We start from the raw sequence: 20,522 nt of genomic DNA, 5'->3' as shown, positions 1-20,522 counted from the left end.
GATGTTATTAAACCACCAGGCTTTGAAGCCTGACTGAATGTCAGCTAAAACCATCCCTGCATGAGGACATACTTTCAGACAGATAATATAAGGTATCTTAACCGTTATGATTGTTTTTGTCTGAGAAAAATGGGGGGGGGGAGATCCCTCATCTCAAATTACTCTGTCTTGAAATTGCAGCGTTCAAAGCCTCTGATGCTCTCCTTTTCTCTCTTTTTTCTCTCTGTCCTTTGGTGTGCCCTGAGCCAGGGGATAATATTACATGCATGGGGCGGCTGCCAGATAGAGCAGGGGAAGGCAGGCAGGGATAAGGTCGCCTATGGATGGTGTGGAGATAACGTGGAGGGGTCCTGCCTGCCTCCGGCAACGTCAACGAACACAAGCGTACTTCAGAGAGCTTAAGTGTATACTCATACACACAAAGACAGCCATATAGCTTCTGGCCTTTTAATGAACCCACCAGCATCTGAAAAGATGAGAGGCTTCATAACAAGGATTAGTGAGTTACTTCATAACCGCAGTATTATTGTCATGTTCGAGGAGATATGGTTCAAAGCGCATTCTCCATTCTCAGTTGGGTAGTGGCAATGCCATGAAATCCTTGTTAATTTTTCTGAAAATTCAATTTTGTGGTCTTCTTGTCCTCTCAGGTTCAATGCAGGCACTTGTCTGACTTCCTCCCTGTATGACAAGCCATCTCGTTAAATCCACTCCTGAGGGAGTGCTCTTGATATCTGTTAGTAGTGAGAGGTCTTAGCCCATTCTGCTGAGATGATGGGTCCATGAAGCTACTGTATGGGTGGTCAGCTCCCCTAGCACTCTGAGAGGATACAGCTCTCAGCACCCTCTGGTCCTGGCCATGTTAAATGGATACTGGTTCAGGAAGTGCAGCTATTGATTGTAGAGGTTTTCATGGTTATTAATAGCCCAGAGGAGATCCTAATGGGACTTCTACATCCTGGGGTTGCTTTATTCATGATACTTTCATTAGATCCATAATGATCCTCTTCCTGTCTGTCTGTCTGTATGTCAGTTTGTCCGTCTGTTGCCTCTGTTCTCCCCACATAATGTTTCTGTCAGTCAGAGTGATGCCACCGCATATCCTGCCAGCAAGCTGAGGCCGGGGAACAATACTCTGATCTGGCAGCTCATGTAATGTCAAATAATTCATAAGCCATTTTTTCATCTTACAAATGTGCTTTTAAAAAGCTTTTTCTTGTCTGCGGTTGCAGTGCGTTAAGGGTTAACGCCTGCACCTCATCTGCTCTGTTTCCTGAGAGACCAGGCTGGCCCAGAGCACGGCCCCAGGCACCGATCCAGTGGTACTGTACACTGCTGTGTGTTACTCCCTGCTGGTTAGGGCTCCTAGCTGCCTGCCATAGCCTACTGCCTTACAACTCCCCACTGCCCAACTGACAGCAGCAGCCAGAGTCTCCTTCATTTCACACCCAGGAATCTTCCTCCTGCCCTAGTGTCCCTCACTACCCACCCACGCATCTTACTGCCTCAGACAGCGTTCTACCCTGGAGCTCAATTCTCACAGAACTTGCTACGGCTTAATGGAGGGTGAATTTACATTGCATCCGTTCTTTATTTTTTCTGGGTTATTTATTTTGTGCTGGGATGGTTGAAAACAGCAATTAATAGAATAGAATATGGAAATGTTCCTGTGAATGTGTTGTGATGACACATAATTAGGACATATCATTACCATGTTATGATAAGCTAGGGAGAGTGTGTTGTCTCTTCTAGCTGTATCCGGTACACTGGGAGGCAAAGGAAGACTAATGTTGCTGAGGGGAGCGTTCTTTGTTTAAAGTGAGTGTCCCATCTCACCCTGCCTATGTAACACGCAGCAGCTGGAAAAGGAAATGTGACTTGTTTTTCCTACATTCTTTGGCTTTGTGCTCCCCAGGAGCCTTCCTGACTAACACAGTCAACAAGCCTTGGTTATTTTTAATGTTAATTTGAGCAAGCCACTCATTTCCTTTCAGCCTGCGGAAGTGAGACATGGTTTTACTGTGCATGAAGATGTTGTAAACACCGTCTTAATCTCTAATCAGTCATCATACTGTGCCCCCACTGTCTTTATCCACATAACAACAATTTTCTGATTCATTTCTATTGGAGGGTTGTAAACTAATCTAATGAATAGTCTCTCTGCTGAACATCTTTCCTCCGTCTCCCTCCACTGTTTTTTCCTCTTCGGCCCTCCATTGTGGAATATTGCTACTATGGCACAGTGCAGGGCCAGTGTGTAACATACCGCTGATATCCTCTTGTTTCAACCCCTGACTCCCTCACCTGGATCTCTGAAGACCAAGCTGGGAGGGAAGGGGAGGGTCTCAGAGTCCATGAAGCCACAGAGGAAAGGAAAGGAGATGGAGCACAGACTGTGTCTATTTTTAGCAGGCCCTGGCAGGCGACTATATATAGAGATAGGGGGTGAGTGTGGCTGGCTGGCTGGCTGGCTGGCTGGCTGGCTGCAGGTTGGGGAGGGCTGGGTATAGAGTCATGGAGACGGACAAGCTGACTCTGACTCTGCCCTGGGTCCTGGCCTGGAACACATACTCTATCTGGCTGTTGGGCTTCTGATGCTGTATAGCTGTTGTCATGGTCACCCTGGTGCAATACACTGCAACATAAAACAACACAATGCAACGCAATTATAGGATGGCTGTGAACAGTCTCATCAATACTATCCTGACACATCAACACTTTGTTGAGATCACTACTGAGTGAAGGGACAATACAGAAGAGATTTGAATCCTTTACAATGTTTGTCTTATTAAGTGAACTTAATCATGGTCTGTTACAATTCTGGACTTAGTTTCTGCACAGGTTCCTTTGTTGACATACCAACCGTTGCTGAGCCGGGTTTGTTATGATTCAGCGCGCTGTCTGACTCAAATCACGAGGGGCTGTTTGAGGTTTTGTTGCTGGTTTTTATAACTATGACACCCCGCTGCTGTCATGCCAGTCTCAGCCACGCTGCTGGTTTTCAGTCAGCTGGTGTGATCATCTGTTGTTTCAGGTGCCACATTGTGAGCACAGGAGTGGACAGCTGCACACTTGCCCAGTTAAATCAACGCTCAGACGTCACCGGGCTACATTTGGAGTCTCTCCTACAGCAGGGATATGTGCTCAGAGGGACAGCCCCATCTGGATGGTTTACAACATGGAAAGAGTACCACTTATGGTATCATGAAATAGTTCCAGCAGGGAGCAGCGACTATTACAATACTATACTTGTAATCACATGTTCCAAGGTATTCTAACCATTTGGCAATGTAATGCTGCATTGTATATGCAGAACTCCCCACTGATCATATTGAAAAGGATGATCTCATGAATCCCCTTGGAGCACACAGACAGTCACACTTTTAGTTCCACTGGAGGAACAAAGCAGAGTAGCAGCGGTAATAACAGCCTTTACCTGATCTTTAGCAGCCTACTCTACAGATAGACACCTTGAATTATTCAGCAGATGGGCTGTGTGTGTGTGCGAGTGCGTGTGTGTGCAGGGAAAATGCCATGGCTGAATATCAAATAACACTCCTCATGAGTCCTGCCCCCGGCCTTTTTACATGTGCGCCAAAGGTCTTGTCCTTTTGCATTATGGCACATTCGTCATTTATTAATGAGTTATTTTGGAATAGGAGACCTTCCAACCTGCTCTTGACTTTCGCCGTCGTACATCATGTTTTAAATGCCACATTTATTAGAATTTGTTTTAAAGTTGATGTCTCTACTACATGGTTACATTATTCTGGAGTGGATATTGACTGAAATAAGTGATTTACGTAAACTCAAGGAATCGCCTACAAATATGTTGAGGAATACAAGAGGACTGATAGCTGTTCTCTACGAAACAGAACAGAAAACTGTTATAATCAGCTTTACTGCCTCATAATATCAGATTCTATGGTCATCTTCCTGTAACATATTTTTTAATTCATACTGTTCGGATCATTCCACCATGAAGGAGAAATGCAACTCTGCTGTTCCACCTGCACTGTATCCACACACACACACACACACACACACACACCACACACACACACACACACACACACACACACGCACACACGCACGCACGCACGCACGCACGCACGCACGCACACACGCGCACACACACACACACGCACGCACACGCACGGACACACACGCGCACACACGCGCACACACACGCACACACACAGACAATCTGCAAAAGGTAGATAAGGACACTGCTGTGCTCTGACTGCAGACCATCCTGCACCCTCAAAATACCTGCTAGTTTGGAATCCCCACATGCCTCTCCCTCTCAAACTGCAGCAGATAATAAACAAGCATTCTTTTTTTTAGACAGCCCATTCATGTTACCAGTGGCATTTAGCCTCACAGTGTTTGCTATAGATTCAGTCATCCATGAAATGCATGCCTACAGACTGGCACGGGCACTCTGACACACACTGGCATGCACACATTTACAATAGCTGCCCATAAAATCACTTAAGGATGCACGCTAGCTTCCTGGCATCCACGCACAGAGATGCAGTGAAGAGCGTTTGCACACATGCCCTCACGCAGTGCTCTATTTTCTCTACATGCATCCACACACTCCAATGTGTGTCCAAGTCTCACGGCCTCACCCTGCACTCCATTTAATAAAAGGCACTATTCTCCCAAACACGATCAAAAAGCACAAACCACTCACTTGTTGTTTTGCTCCAGTAGCTTATTAGAGGAGGGTAGGTTTTACACACAAAATAAGTGAGTGGCTTTTTGTTAAGACAAGTAATTTCAGCTGACGCCTGCCAGATCTTACCTCGCCTGGATAGGTATTTTACGTTTCAGCTAACCGCATCAAATGTTAAAGCAATCTGTCAGTCGATGTTGATGACGTGCCATGCAACCATTGGTTGATGCATGCAATGTCTGAGCAGGGAGACACAACCAATGAGTGGGAGTGGAGCATCATAGCTGGAGTGAGTGGGGTTGATTGCGGGAGGGACGGTACGATGGGGGAGGGGACTGGTAGAGCAGCTGCTCCTCAGATATAATTGCCTCAATTAGTTCATAGGGCTGCTACGGCGACAGTGTTTTCCATGTAGCCATGGAAACCTGGCTACGGCGGCTCCCATGGGGAAGCCTGTCTGATGGATTTATGAGTTGGAGGGAATATAGCGGTGTGGCGGTGGGGGTTGTTATGGTTCTAGGGGTCAGACTGTAGGGTTGAACTCATCTTCACGTGGATTGGTTAGTTGAGGCTGGTGACCACTTGACTAAAGACTGGAGTGTAATTAATCTGTCACTTTCCCTGATCTCCGAGATGGATGAGGCTGGCCAGACAGCAGTGTGTGTGTGTGTGTGTGTGTGTGTGTGTGTGTGTGTGTGTGTGTGTGTGTGTGTGTGTGTGTGTGTGTGTGTGTGTGTGTGTGTGTGTGTGTGTGTGTGTGTGTGTGTGTGTGTGTGTGTGTGTGTTTGTGTTTGTGTTTGTGTGTGAGTGTGTCCACTCAGAAGCTGCCACACACACTCTTTAAACCTGTCACCTCGTCACGGGCCCAGAGGAAACACCTGAAACAGAGAGGTCCCCCTATATTCATTAAATGTTGCTGTTTACAGGGCCAGGTCTGGCATTATTGAGGTTTGGGATTTATTTGTCATCCACGCTGTGGAGTAAATATATGAGGCTGAGCGGAGCAGAAAGCGCTGAGAGAGCGGAGCGTGCTGAGATGAGCTGCAGTACACGCCGGTGACAGAAGCCTTCACCATGCCTAGATGAGAGACTCATCTATAGCCTTCGCCCCTGACAGATCCAGTATATGTCATTCAGCTGTAATATCCTCCCTCATAAAGAGGTCCTGTTCAGCTGATAAAAAAACAGGGCATCGCCCACAGTTATGAAGATAAGGACAAGGTGTGTGAGTGTTCTTGCATGCGTGTGTGCATATGTTTGTGTTTGTGTGTGTGTGTGTGTTTGTGTGAGTGTGTGAGCGCGCATGTAGGTGCTGTGAGTATGTGTTACTGGAGAGAGATACTGTAGGTAGTGTGACAGGTGATGTGATGCAGATCTGGTGGTGGTATTTATAAAGGCCGGTCAATAGAGTCCAGCCTATTGAATGCAGTCTCATGCAGATATGAGGCCCTGTTTCATTCCTTCATAAAATGTCATCTGATGCTGAAAGGTCTCAATCACTGTGACACCACACAGCGGTGCGTTTACACTCGCCAGTGCCAGACACACATAACATTTGAGATGATTTCATACCAGACCTCTTGCAGGTCTTCACCCACGAGTCTTCCAAGATTGGAGATATACGACTGCCCACAGGGCAAAAACTGGTTGAATCAATGTTGTTTCCACGTCATTTCAACAACAGCAAAAACTATATCAAGATGTTGAATCAACGTGGAAAACTGATTGGATTTGCAAAAAGACGACATCATAAGGGAATTTCATATTTTTTTCACCCAACTTTTAGCCTAAATCCAACGACATGGTGACATTAGTTGTTGATTTCACAGTTGTTGAGAACTCAACCAAATGTAAATCAAGACGTTGAACTGACTAGACGTTGAACTGACTAGACGTTGAACTGACTAGACGTTGAACTGACTAGACGTTGAACTGACTAGACGTTGAACTGAGACGTTGAACTGACTAGACGTTGAACTGAGACATGGAACTGACTAGACGTTGAACTGACTAGACGTTGAACTGACTAGACGTTGAACTGACTAGACGTTGAACTGACTAGACGTTGAACTGACTAGACGTTGAACTGACTAGACGTTGAACTGACTAGACGTTGAACTGACTAGACGTTGAACTGACGGGTGGGTACTGAGAATATTGAGTGAGTTGTTACTGTAGATTTAGTGCTTCATTAGAATTTAATGGCCACAAATGATCAACACACAGCTCATATTTTTTGCAATGTGAGTTCCAAGATCAGAAAAAGATCACGAACTGAAGAATAGCCTTGCAATATAAATGCATGGGCATCATAAGCCATTTAAAGCTGTAATCATTAATTGGTGAAACTGACATGTCCGTTTGAGATATTCAACAAAAAAGAAGTTACTGCAAACAACGAACACTGTTTTTTGCCTCTGACGTCATTGCATATTCGATAAAAAAGACAAATATTTATTGCAAAAAATGTTTACCACGCTGCCGGACGCTCCTCACCTCCATTTCATCAGCAAAACAAAAACAATAACAAAGGTGCTGGGGGGCGAACAGTGGCGCTCTTTCCCCTAATCTGGATTCAGTCTTTAACGGTCCAATACAGATGTTTTTATCTCAATATCAAATCATTTCCGGGTAACAATTAAGTACATTACTGCAATTGTTTTCAATTAAAATGGTAAAGAATAAAGAACAATTTCTCATGCAAGAATTTTGCTAGGAGTGGTCTTAGTGGGGAGGGGAAAGCTGAAATCTACCTCATTTTGACAGAGAGGTTTGGAACTCTCTTTCTTATTGGTCTATTGACTAATTTACCGCCTGTTGATGTCAGCAGGCAGGCCAGAACTCCATCCCACCAAAACAGGCTGAAGTTTCAGGCAGTTTTCTAAAACTGCTCTTACACTAAAAGGGCATTATCATAATTTTCACAATTTCACAGTATTATTCCAACCTCGTAGTGTGGAAATATATATATAACACACAGGGAAAATCACGTTTTGACTGCACTGGTCCTTTAAGTGAAGTCAAATTTGTATTCCTGAGTGGATGTATCTTTTATAGGCTAGCTAATCTCTCTGTCCTCTCTCCCTAGGACCATGATGCTCCTGCTCTGGGAGTGAGGGATAAACGGAACTATATGAAACAAGGGACACATTTTGTTCTATCACAACTGCCCTCATTTTTATCACCACCCGCTTCTCCCTGTTCCCGTAAAGAATGTAACACCTCATCAAATAGGTATTTTTAGTCAGGAGGTCAATAGACGGACTGCAACACATGAACAAAAGGTCCCTGAGATAGCGTACATTATAAGCAAGCACAGACTGTGGTAGATTGTGTTGAATCTACTGTAGGTAAATCTAGAGCTGAATCCCCAGGAATTGCTATTTTTCTGGTGTTTCCATCTTCAGTGTTACTAAACAGAGCATATTATTCCTGAATCATTGCCTTGTTCCATTAATTATGATCAATAATGCTTCTCTGACCATTAATCACTCACATGCCCATTTCTAACATCACCCCCCCATCCAACCACCCTCTTCCATAGCCTTCACCCCAACCCCCATTCCTCTTATTATAAGCACCCCAACCCATAGAATTACATATATGCCCCAACTCCCTTATTTTCAAGTTTTCTACTCCGCTAGCCAGCACCTCGCCTTAATAGGTGTGCGTTTCTTTTTCTTCTAGACCAACCCCCATATCTCCCATACATACACCTTCCTCAATCTTTCTCCTCACTCCTCTCAAGGACTCTCCATCCGTTGCTCATCACTCCCCATTGCATGCATTTGTATCAAAGTCTATCTGACTAATCATGCGTTGTGTTCCTACTCAGATCCGGATTGCTTTGGCATGAAATGCAATTTCTAGATATTGCCAATACTACTCAATCCAAAACTACAATGCTACTCTCTAGCGTATGTTAGAGTATCCTTGCACGGTTTTCCTTGAGTCCTGTCTCAAAAGGCCTTATAATTTCCTTATTGCATTTGGTTGAGTTTAGTTGATGGATGGACTCAGCTTATTTATTTCCCCCAAAAGTAATTACATTAAACAGGGGTTCCTTTCTCTCCCGCCTGCATGGAGGACATGGGAACCTCTTCATTTGTCAATTTCAAGGCTTTAAAATGACTAGTCACTCCAACATTTAAATTAACAATCTCAATAATGACCAAAGCAGCTGACATGCCTCTCTCAGTCTATCAGTTGGAGTTGGAATGCATGGTGTATGCCACAGAAGAACTGACATGGCCATAAATGTTTTGCTTCTGATTCATTAGGCAGATTGCTGGGTTGAGATGTTAAGTTTAGAAAAAATGACATTCTAGGGCTTCTGTAAAATTAAGTGAGTTTTGTTGAAAAATGTGTCTTATCAGCAAACACATCGTGCACTTGTGTGTCAGTTTCCATTCAATTGGAGATCAAATTTCCATGTGAATATTCAAAAATGACGTAGTGCACATAAAAATGACTGTTGTGGTTAAATTCCCATATACTGAATAAAAAAATACAATTTCAATTATTTTCAACTCCACTGATGGTTTTGTCACAAAAATAATGTGAGTTATATAGCGAATGTGCAGACTCTGCTCTTGGCAAATGCGCTCTAGCCAACAGTTCAACAATAAAGTGCAGGTATAGCCTACATGATGAGATTATAATCGAAAAAAAGAGCGCAAAATGATTTATTTGCCAAACGGCAGCCATCATTGTCATGTCACCAGAAATAGACCCTCGATTCTTATTGTAAAGGGGCATCATGCTCATCACCGTGCGCTTTCACCACCCTGTGAAGTTCATCATCATTTATTTAATCTGTCGCCTAATAAACTGCATGTTTTCTCCCAATTTTACTTCGATATGATGGTTATTATATCAATATTGGCACATAAATGCGTTTCCACCGCCATTTTTCGCATAATTAATTTTACAAACACAAAAAGATACCACATTGTCTAGCGTATTTTATGTTGTCGACATTTAGAAAGTTTACCAATCAATGTACTGTTTCCATCAGGCCTGTCATGACATTTTTTATCTGACGTACTTTACTGGCATAAACAGTTTGGATGAAAACCTGGTTATAGAGCTTGATGGATGAAGGTCCCGGTTCATTTATTCCAGAAAATAACCTAACATTTTACAACAGAAAATGTATAATAATTCAAAGCATACACTGGATAATGACTATATTTGGGGAATATCCACTTGATTGTATATTCTGAGGCATGTGTGTGTAACAATTATATTGAAAATATTATATTGGCAACATAACATTGCAAATGTATAACCGAAAGTTCATGATTAAAAAAGATATACTCTATATATCTAAATTCCAAATCTGCATACTCTAACTAGACTCCATTTTTCTACAACTCCTCCAGAATGTCATGAATGGAGTATGATGTTGTGGGCGGTTGGGCAGGTGAATTCTCTATATGACTGCCACAGTTGCTGACACCTACAGTCTCCATCCACTCCCTGTCCCTGGCATACCTGCTGGGCATGCAGCACTCGCTTCATTATTCCCTGATCCGGAACAGGCTGCTCTGCTCTGAGTTGTGCTGTGGTGGCAGTCAGAGGGCACACAGGGGACTGGGGAGGGTACAGGCCAGGGCCTGCCCCGCTCTGAGGGAGGACCGTGGTCTAATCGGAGAAGATCGCGACAGTGGTCATCGCTGAATGAGAGAAGGCAGATAGAGTTTCCCAGCGGAGCTGACGGCAGGAGAAAAAAGCACTGCCGCAGCCCCCTCCGCACCCTACCTGCTGGGAAGAGCGTGCACCCACTTCAGAGGCAAGCTGTCTCTCTCTCTGACATTCACACTCCGCCTTTGGGCGCACTGCTGTGTACTGATTTCACCGCTGTCAATTCACATTGCATCGTTCCTTTCAGCCGCACGGAAAGAGCCTCCCCTAACATTGTCCTGGTGACTTACAGTATATACAATCTGAGACAGGGCATTTATTCAACCCCCCCCCCCCCCCCACTCCTCCCTGATAGACCGTTCTACATATACAAGATAATTTGCTGCTCTATTCACCAGCAGCTAAAGATTAGCCTTGAGGCTAGCTTTAGGCATGGTTGTGTGTTTTACCTAGATTAGTCTCCTCTGCCAACTGGAACATGGTATGTTACGTAGGAAATAACACTGACAGATTGGACAGCTCAAGTGGTAGGAGGTGAGGAGATTAAAAAGAGTGCAGGTACCTAGTCATGCCTGTCTCTAAGTGTAGGTGAATGCTACATCTGCACTATTACTGCTTTTCCCCAGGGTTGGATATGTTTGATGCATATTACTTTTCACATATTCATGGGAATCCTATGTTCCAGATGAGTTACATGGATGATCAACACTCTCTCATACCCCAAAAAGATAGCAGGGGTGATGCACTGACAACATGTACAACGGCAACAGTAGTACAAATTAAAGCTGCTGGGGTCTAAGGGATTTCATGGAAGCAGGTGTGTTGTTCTGGTAACTAGCTGCCTGGTTGGTTGCTGGAGAGTTGCTGAAGAACAAGTAGCCACCTGAGGCCAGATGCATATGGCTCACCCATCCCTCTGTTCTTTCCACAACACAGTACATCAGCTGACCAGGAAAAGCCTTTTATCCCTTCTTTCTTATCAACCCGTTGCTCCTCTCAGGAGGAATACTATCAATACTCCCATACAGAATATCGCCAGAGCGACAATTTGATGACTGTTTCTTAGCTTGTATACAAGATACCACTCATGATAGTTATAACTGCCTTTTCCTCCCTATTGTGGCCCTTATGCCCTGGTCCATTTCTGCCAGTTAATATACCTTGCTGCTTTGACACAACACATGTCTGACTATCTATAATTTATGGCAGAGAAGAAGCTTTGATCTCTAAGGGATGCAAAGGGCACCGGGTCATAAACGTCCCTCCATTTAAATGGCAGCTTTAACTCGGTCTCAAAAAGAAACAAAAGGCAAAGTCGGTGTGCTCAGCCTGCTCAGCCCTCTGGTTCATTTAACCCCTATGAAGAGACTCCGGAGCCCAGCAGAGCTGCACCATGCTGATAACGACAGACAGGGTGTGTGCTGCCTCTGTACGTGTGTGTGTGTGTGTGTGTGTGTGTGTGTGTGTGTGTGTGTGTGTGTGTGTGTGTGTGTGTGTGTGTGTGTGTGTGTGTGTGTGTGTGTGTGTGTGGCTATGGATCTGTGGCTAGGTGGTTAGTTGGAGTCTGAATGAGAATCCTAGCATGGATCAGTCATGAGAAGGACAATGAGAAGGACAAGGCCAGGAGGGAGCTTCTGACGCCATGGCTGTTGTAAAGAGCACCTCTTGCTGATGTAACAGGCTATTCATTCTTTCACTGTACAGAAAGAGCACAGACTAGATATGTCCTACTCCTACCCACACACCATATACAAGGTGATCCGGGAGAGCTATCCTTGGTCCTGAAGCAAGAACTTTGCTGTGATATAAAGGATTGTTTTATTGGGCTATTAAAATAGTATTTTTATTTAAAGTTAGATTCCTAGAAAATTACATGACTATAACACACACACACACAAACGCACACACTTGCACACACACACACAAATAAACAAACATGCATTTAACTCCAAGACACTAATTATATTTGTTAAGCTCAGAGGAATTTGTGTCATCTTAAACATTTCTTCCTGCTACATTATTCAAACCATGCGCAATCCACCAAATATGGTCATTGGATAAGAAAACGTCCTCAAGCTAAACTGGCCTCTTTTGAATTCAACTGTGTTTTTAAAATGGGAGGGGAAGATGATATCAAATTACACCATACTAGCTACACAAATCATATTATGAGGTTCGTAGCATCAGGTGGGATATTTTGAGCGCTGTAATGCTTTCATATATAATATCATTGCTTTTAAACAAGATCAAATCAGACAAAATATGGACTATGGGAAAATCTCATAAGAGATTGACATGTAGAAGCAGTTACATGCATGATCAAAAACACCAGTTTCAGCATGGTGGGTCTAAACATTCTGCCTTGGTGTTTCAATCATCTCTCCCAGTACTATGATAGATTATGTTGGACAATGAGTTTTCCATGATTACTGGTTGCAGTCAGGCTGATCCAGTGAAATCTGATCTCAATACATATAGTATGCTCGCTAAATCACCTTAGATAGTGTTATCGTGGACCCCATGATGCATGGAGATGTAACTGTGTTGTTGATTGCTAAACGACTGGTGGAGGCTTTAAGTTACCGCCTCGTCCATCTACAATCTACAACACATGGAAGCTGACATAGAGTCTTGAGGAGCTGTGAATGAACAGCTGTGTGAGGGGAATCCCTGCATGGGTTAATTAACAATAGGAATCGCCTGTCTGCCAGAATCTCGATCAGTCAGCCAGGCGTGCTGTGCTCTCTGTCCTCTTCTCCCTCCATCATCACTGATTAGATTAAAGGCCTCACGTCTATCTCTTTATCACTGCCCACATGAATAAATAATATGTAGTATACTATCGTATAAATACGATAGTATTCACTGTAGTGTTTTTGCGGACTTTACTGTAGAATTCAATGCAATTTTTTTGTGGACAAGACTGTAGTATTTACAGTTTACTATAGTTTAAATACTTTAGTAAAAATATTGTAGTATATACTATAGTAATTACTATAGTGTTTTTGAGGACTGTAGTATATACTGTAGTAATTACTGTAGTGTTTTTTCAGACAGTAGTATATATTATAGTAATTACTGTAGTGTTTTGTAGACTGTAGTGTATTTACTGTAGTGTTTTGCGGACTGTAGTATACTGTAGTATTTACTGTAGTGTTTAAGCGGACTGTAGTATACTGTAGTATTTACTGTAGTGTTTAAGCGGACTGGTGTATACTGTAGTATTTACTGTAGTGTTTTTGCAGGTAGGTAGGACTTGGGTCTGAATGGATAGTTCAGCGTTTCTGCTTTTTTTCTATAACCTGTAGGGAACACAATATATGCTATATATTTGGTATGTAAGTTTCTCACTTATGGATGGCACCAATTGGGATATGGGGGAGGAGAATGGGCAGGGTATATGCAAATTAAATACTGTAGTATTAATATAATAAAAATAAAAAAATGTTTTTACTACAGTGTTTTTTGTGGATAATACTGTGTATTTACTATAAGATTCTACTGTAAGTTGTAACGCAGGTTGTATAAAGGGGACCAAGGCGCAGCGTGTAGAGTGCTCATTTCTTGACTTTAATGAAGACACTTAAACAAAACGACAAAACGACAGCCAACAGTTCCGTCAGGTACACTTGACAAAACGGAAAACAACTACCCACACCCACACATGAAAAACAGGCTGCCTAAGTATGGCTTCCAATCAGAGACAACGATAGACAGCTGCCTCTGATTGAAAACCATACCTGGCCAAAACATAGAAAACATAAACATAGAAATAGAAATCAAGAAAACCCCACATTGAAACAGAAAACAAAAACCACCCAAAACACCCACCTGTCACGCCCTGACCACTCTACTATGGAAAATGACCTCTTACAAGGGTCAGGACGTGACAGTACCCCCCCCCCCCCCCCCCCCAAAGGTGCAGACTCTGACTGCACCCAAACAAAACCCAATAAAAACAACCCCAAACACAAAGAGAGGGCAGGAAGGGTGACAAAAGTCTATGGCGGCTCATGTGCTATACCCAGAACCTTCCTCTCCCTCCGATCCTCCAGCAACGGAGGTGGCTCCGGCTCAGGGCGTAACCCCCGTTCCGCCCGCGCAGATCCCTCCGCTTCTGTAACACTGGCCTGTGGATCATTATTGGAGGAATCGGACTGTAGATCATTACCGGAAGCTCTGTGCTGTAGACCACCGCTGGAGGTTCTGACCTACAGGCCACAGCTGGAGGATCTGGGCTGCAGGCCGCTGCTGAAGGCTCTGGGCTGCAGACCGCCGCTGAAGGCTCTGGGCTACAGACCGCCGCTGAAGGCTCCGGGCTGCGGAGCGCCGCTGGAGGCTCCGGACTGAAGAGCGTCGCTGGAGGCTTCGAACTGAAGAGCGTCGCTGGAGGCTCTGAACTGAGGAGTGTCGCTGGAGGCTCCGGACAGAAAAGCGTCGCCGGAGGCTCCGGACTGGGAGGCGTCATAATAGGTTCCGGACTAGTGACCGTTGCTGCTGGCTCCATGCCATGGATCATCTCTACAGGTTCCGCACCAAGGATCATCACTGGAGGCTTCTTACCATGGATTATCTCTACAGGTGCCGGGCCATGGATTATTCCTACAGGCTTCGTGCCAGGGTTTATCCCTACAGGCTCCGGACCATTTATAATCCCTCCAGGTTTTTTGCCAAGGATTATTTCTTCAGGTTCCGGGCCATGGATTACCTCTGCAGGCTTCGTGCCATGGAACATCCCTACAGGCTCCGGGCCATGGATCATCACTAGAGTCTTAGTGCCATGGATCATCTCTACAGGCGTCGGACCATCGATTATCACTGGAAGCTTTGTACGTGGAGCAGGAACCGGTCTCACCGGACTGGGGAGACACACTGAGGACCGAGTGCTCAAAGCAGGCACCGGCCGTACTGGGTTATGGATGCGCACTGGAGGGAGAGTGCGAAGAACAGGCACAGGACGTACTGGATTCTGGAGGCGCACTGGAGGGAGAGCGAAAGGAGCAGGCACAGGATGTACTGTGCTATGGAGGCACACTGGAGAGAGAGTGCGAGAGGCAGGCACATGCTTACCACAAAAAGCACGAGTAGTTGACTCAGGCCTCACCCCTGGCCCAGCCAAACTACTCGTGTGCCACCCCAAATTTTTTTGGGGGGGGCTGCCTCTCTTTTTTCCCAGGTAGGCTCCGATATCTATCGATTACCTTGCCCCAAGTCCAATTCCTCCTCTCCATCCACTCCGTATGTGACTAGGTGTCCATTTCTGCCCGGGCACGCCACTTGATCCAGTCATGGTGGGTAGTTCTGTAACGCGGGTCGTATAAAGGGGACCAAGGCGCAGCGTGTAGAGTGCTCATTTCTTGACTTTAATGAAGACACTTAAACAAAACAACAAAATGACAGCAAAACAGTTCCGTCAGGTACACTTGACAAAACGGAAAACAACTACCCACACCCACACATGAAAAACAAGCTGCCTAAGTATGGCTTCCAATCAGAGACAACGATAGACAGCTGCCTCTGATTGAAAACCATACCTGGCCAAAACATAGAAAACATAAACATAGAAATAGAAATCTAGAAAACCCCACATAGAAACAGAAAACAAAAACCACCCAAAACACCCACCTGTCACGCCCTGACCACTCTACTATGGAAAATGACCTCTTACAAGGGTCAGGACGTGACATAAGTACTACACATGATCAAGGGACACTACAGTATACTACAATTTACTACAGAATTCTATAGTAAGTACTGAAGTATTCTATAGTAAAAAAAATAATAATAATGTGGGTGAGTTCTTGTCAACAGGTAGGATTAAATTATGATCCCCAGTCAACGTTCATTCGATTTCAATCCAACACGGTTGCTGATGATATTGCTAAGGGATCAACACACCTCATCATCTATTCTAGACATTTCAGTAAATGCAAGTGTTGCACTTTCACCCACAACATTTACCTTGTGTGGGAAAATGGGATTCTGGTTATTACAGACTGAGCTGGGGGATTGCAGCGGGGGTTGTTTGCATGCATATAGGCTATGTACAGTATGCATGTACCATGTGTGTTGTTGGCCTGTGATCGCATTGGGGGATTATTTGGCATGGATCCCCAGATCCTCAAAAAGATCTAAAGCTGCATCCTGACTGGTTGCATCACCGCCTGGTATGGCAACTGCTTGGCATCTGACCGTAAGGCGCTACAGAGGGTAGTGCTTACGGCCCAGTACATCACTGGGGCCAAGCTTCCTGACATCAATGACCTATATACTAGGCGGTGTCAGAGGAAGGCCCCAAAGACTCCAGTCACCCAAGTCATAGACTGTTCTCTCTGCTATCACACGGTAAGCGGTACCGGAGCTCCAAGTCTAGATCCAAAATGCTCCTTAACAGCTTCTACCCCCAAGCCATAAGACTGCTGAACAATTAATCAAATGGCTACTTTGCTGCTACTCGCTGTTTATTATCTATGAATAGTCCCTTTACAAATTACCTTGACTAACCTGTACCCCCGCACATTGACTCGGTACCGGTACCCCCTGTATATAACCTCGTTATTGTTATGTAAAACTTGTTCTTTTTTTTTTTTACTTTAGTTTATTTTGTAAATATTTTCTTAACTCTTTTTCTTGAACTGCATTGTTGGTTAAGGGCTTGTAAGTAAGCATTTCACGGTAAGGTCTACTACACCTGTTGTATTCGGCGCATGTGACAAATAACATTTGATTTGATTTGATTTGGTGCTGCACAATGCATGGCGAATCACAGTCCCAGGTGCCACTGAGATTTAATTAATTATAAGACGCTTTGACTATGAGGCAATTATGACGGAGCAGCCATGTCTTTGATGTGTTCAATGCAGGTTAGAGATTCTTTACAGGCCCAGCAGCTGCCAGCTGCACTATGCCTGGTGTTTTCACTGAATGGGTATGTGCACACGTAGGCAGCTAGGCATTTATTGTCACATTCTGGTCTTATCACCTCTGCACAGAGAGGAGATTTCTTCGTATACAGTAGAGAGTAGATTATGCTAGATTCATGTCGACATATTAACTTTAGACAGAGAATCGTACCACTGATTGTCCTCATCATATCAATGTCCTAAGAGGAAGCCATACCCACATAAAAAAATACCACACTTTACTATAGAATACTACAGTACCTGCAGTACCACCATTTACGAAAGTATTCTATAGTAGACTGTAGTATACCGTTGAACACTGTACTACACACTGTAGTATCCCTCGATCATGTGTAGTACTTAGTATAGAATGTTGTAGTATAATGTAGTTAACAGTAAAAAAAAACACTGTATAAAAACAACAGAAATGTCTGCAAAAACACATTTTTTTTTAACTATAGTAAATGCTACCGTATTTAATTTGCATATACACTGCCCAGGGGCGGCAGGGTAGCCTATTGGTTAGAGCGTTGGACTGGTAACCAAAAGGTTCCAAGATTGAATCCCCGGGCTGACAAGGTAAAAATCAGTTGTTCTGCCCCTGAACAAGGCAGTTAACCCACTGTTCCTAGGTCGTCATTGAAAATAAGAATTTGTTCTTAACTGACTTGCCTAGTTAAAACAATTTAAATTCCCCAACCAATTTGTGTCACCCATAAGTGAGAAACCTAAATGCCATGTATAGACCATATTGTGTTCCCTACAGGTTATATAAAAGAGCAGAAGCTCTGAACTCTCTGTTCAGAACCCAGTCCTATCCACGTACAGGTTCTGAAAAATGTGTTCTTTTAGTTTTCTCAAGTAGGTTACCTAAAGGAGAAAGCCCCACACTAGATAAAAATGTAATAAAAACTTGAGTAAATACTCCAGTAATGTCCCCAATAACACTACAGTAAATACTACAGTATACTACAGTCTGCAAAAACTACAGTAATTACTATAGTATAAACTACTATTTTTTTTACTTCAGCATTTATACTATAGTAAACTGTAAATACTACAGTCTGCAAAAACACTACAGTGAATACTATAGTATTCCTACCATAGTATACAGTACAGTATACCATATATCAAACACAGTTGACATTACTGTACACAGGATACCTATTCAAATTCTTAGCTTTGGTTGTGAGGAAATAAAAGTGCTGTATATTTGGATTAATAGTGGATATACTGTATGCATATTACTTTGGGTATGGTGAAGAACGTATAACTATAAAGGACCTGCTTTTGTGGCTTTACCGGGACATGTCCGTGCTGACACAACAATTGCGCTTTCCATCTGGAGGAGTCTACTACAGAAACCCCAGTAACACTTGACTTCACATGTTGATTTGTTTTCCAATGAAAGTGATACACACTGTATGGTGAATGTAAGGTCCACCCCCTGACTTGTCCCTCCCAACCCATCTGTCCCCTGGGAGGCTAGCTTTTGGTGGGGGAGAGTCATAGACAGCCAGGGAGTGTTACGAGACTTCCAGTAAAGTCCACTGAGTAACCGAGCAAGACAGCTCCAGCTACCCAAACAACACTACTGCACTGAGACAAGACTGACCACAGAAATAAGGACTGTACTACTTGCAATTCAGTGGCTCAACTACAGTTCAAAGTATAGCCGATGATGATGGATGACATGAATGGAGTCTATTTCCATCAGATCTCACTGATTTATATTGTCCAACTCCATTGTATCTGCCACCATTGGATGACCTCAACATACTGATGCATAGCAAACCTAACTGAACCAAAACACTAAACACTATCTTTTGAGTTGTAATATACCTCTCAAAGGTGAAAGGAAGCTCACCTAAGGATATCACAACTGTGTCAGTCAGTCAGGCTAGCCAGCTCCTAGACTTCTTTAGCATCTCTACAGACACAAATACTACAGCTCCACATGTTTATGATTACAAAGAAGGAGAAATCAAACCAAATGTTATTGGTCACATACACATGGTTAACAGATGTTATTGTGTAGAGAAACGCTTGTGCAAAGTTTCCTAAGGACTAGAAGCGAGGCAGCCCTCTGTCGGCGCCATCTTGAATGCTACAACAGAGCAGTTAGTCACTGTGGTAGAATTCCATTTCTGGCCCAAGTTTATTGTTGGACAGTCTCATTTACAACACATTTGTTCCAAAGCCTTGTAGTCTACGCAAGATACTTGTGGTTACCAGCCTAGACAACACATCATTTACAATGGTTTAGTCTGTCTGAAACCACGTCTGGGCCAGCCATTTGCCCTACATTCAGGTTCCTCATCACAGTGCTATTCCTCTTTCTCCTTCCTGTCTGGGAGTGTTTTATAGGGGAATGAATGACGTCTCCGACCACAAGACAATACCTCACTGCCTCTCTGAATCACAGAGTGAGTGGAAGAGTCCAATCTCACCCAGCGGAGCAGCTGTGGCCTTGTGTTAGGTGGGCCAACCAATCAGAGTTGTTCTGACAGGTTCCCTGTCTCCCACAGAGCTGGCCAGCTCCTCCTGTGGGTTGATATAATTACCAGGGATGGAATCTGCCTGTGGCAGACAAGGGAGCTCTCACACCTGTGCATCCGCTGCTACTTCCATATCTGCAGGCATGAGGGGGGCGGGAGGGAGGGACGATACACTAGACATCCAGCAAGAGCCAAAGCAATGGGAGGAGAGGATGGAGGAAGAAGAGGAGGGTGGGGGGTGATGATGACGGTCAGATACAGTGATAAGAGTGATGATGTTAATGAGGGCCCTCTGACTCAGGGTGAATATGAATCAGGGTGTGTTTTAGGGCTGGGATGATACCAGAATCGCAATATTTGTTCCATGGCTTAAATGAAAGCACAAAGCAGACCAAACTATTTGGTCCTTTAAAACCTACTGTATGTAAAATGTTGTTTGCTGTAGCTTGGAAAATAAATACGTTTAACCACTCTATACAGTGTGTGTTTACATTTACTATGTTTACAAACATTGGCGTAAAACAAGCTTATATTTTGGGTTCTGATGGGGTACAACAGTAGAACTAAGCTCATAAGGTGAGTTATATTCTTTAAGAATCAATGGGTACATTCATGTATAAGTCCAAAATGTATAAGTCCAGGTTTCTTTCAGCTATCAGTTATACTGTATGTACCCATTATCAATCGTAGGCAATCATCCTCATGAGAAGGCCCTTATGCCCAACACTCATTATGGTCCACACACTCATCATGATGTAGAGAGTAGAGACCCAGCCTTCAGTCACTTACACTGTA

This window comes from Salmo salar, chromosome 15 (assembly GCF_965601325.2).
Source record: "Salmo salar chromosome 15, fSalSal1, whole genome shotgun sequence".
Taxonomy (NCBI): Eukaryota; Metazoa; Chordata; class Actinopteri; order Salmoniformes; family Salmonidae; genus Salmo; species Salmo salar.
The sequence above is the reverse complement of the archived record's forward strand: the minus strand, read 5'-3'. Positions refer to the sequence as shown.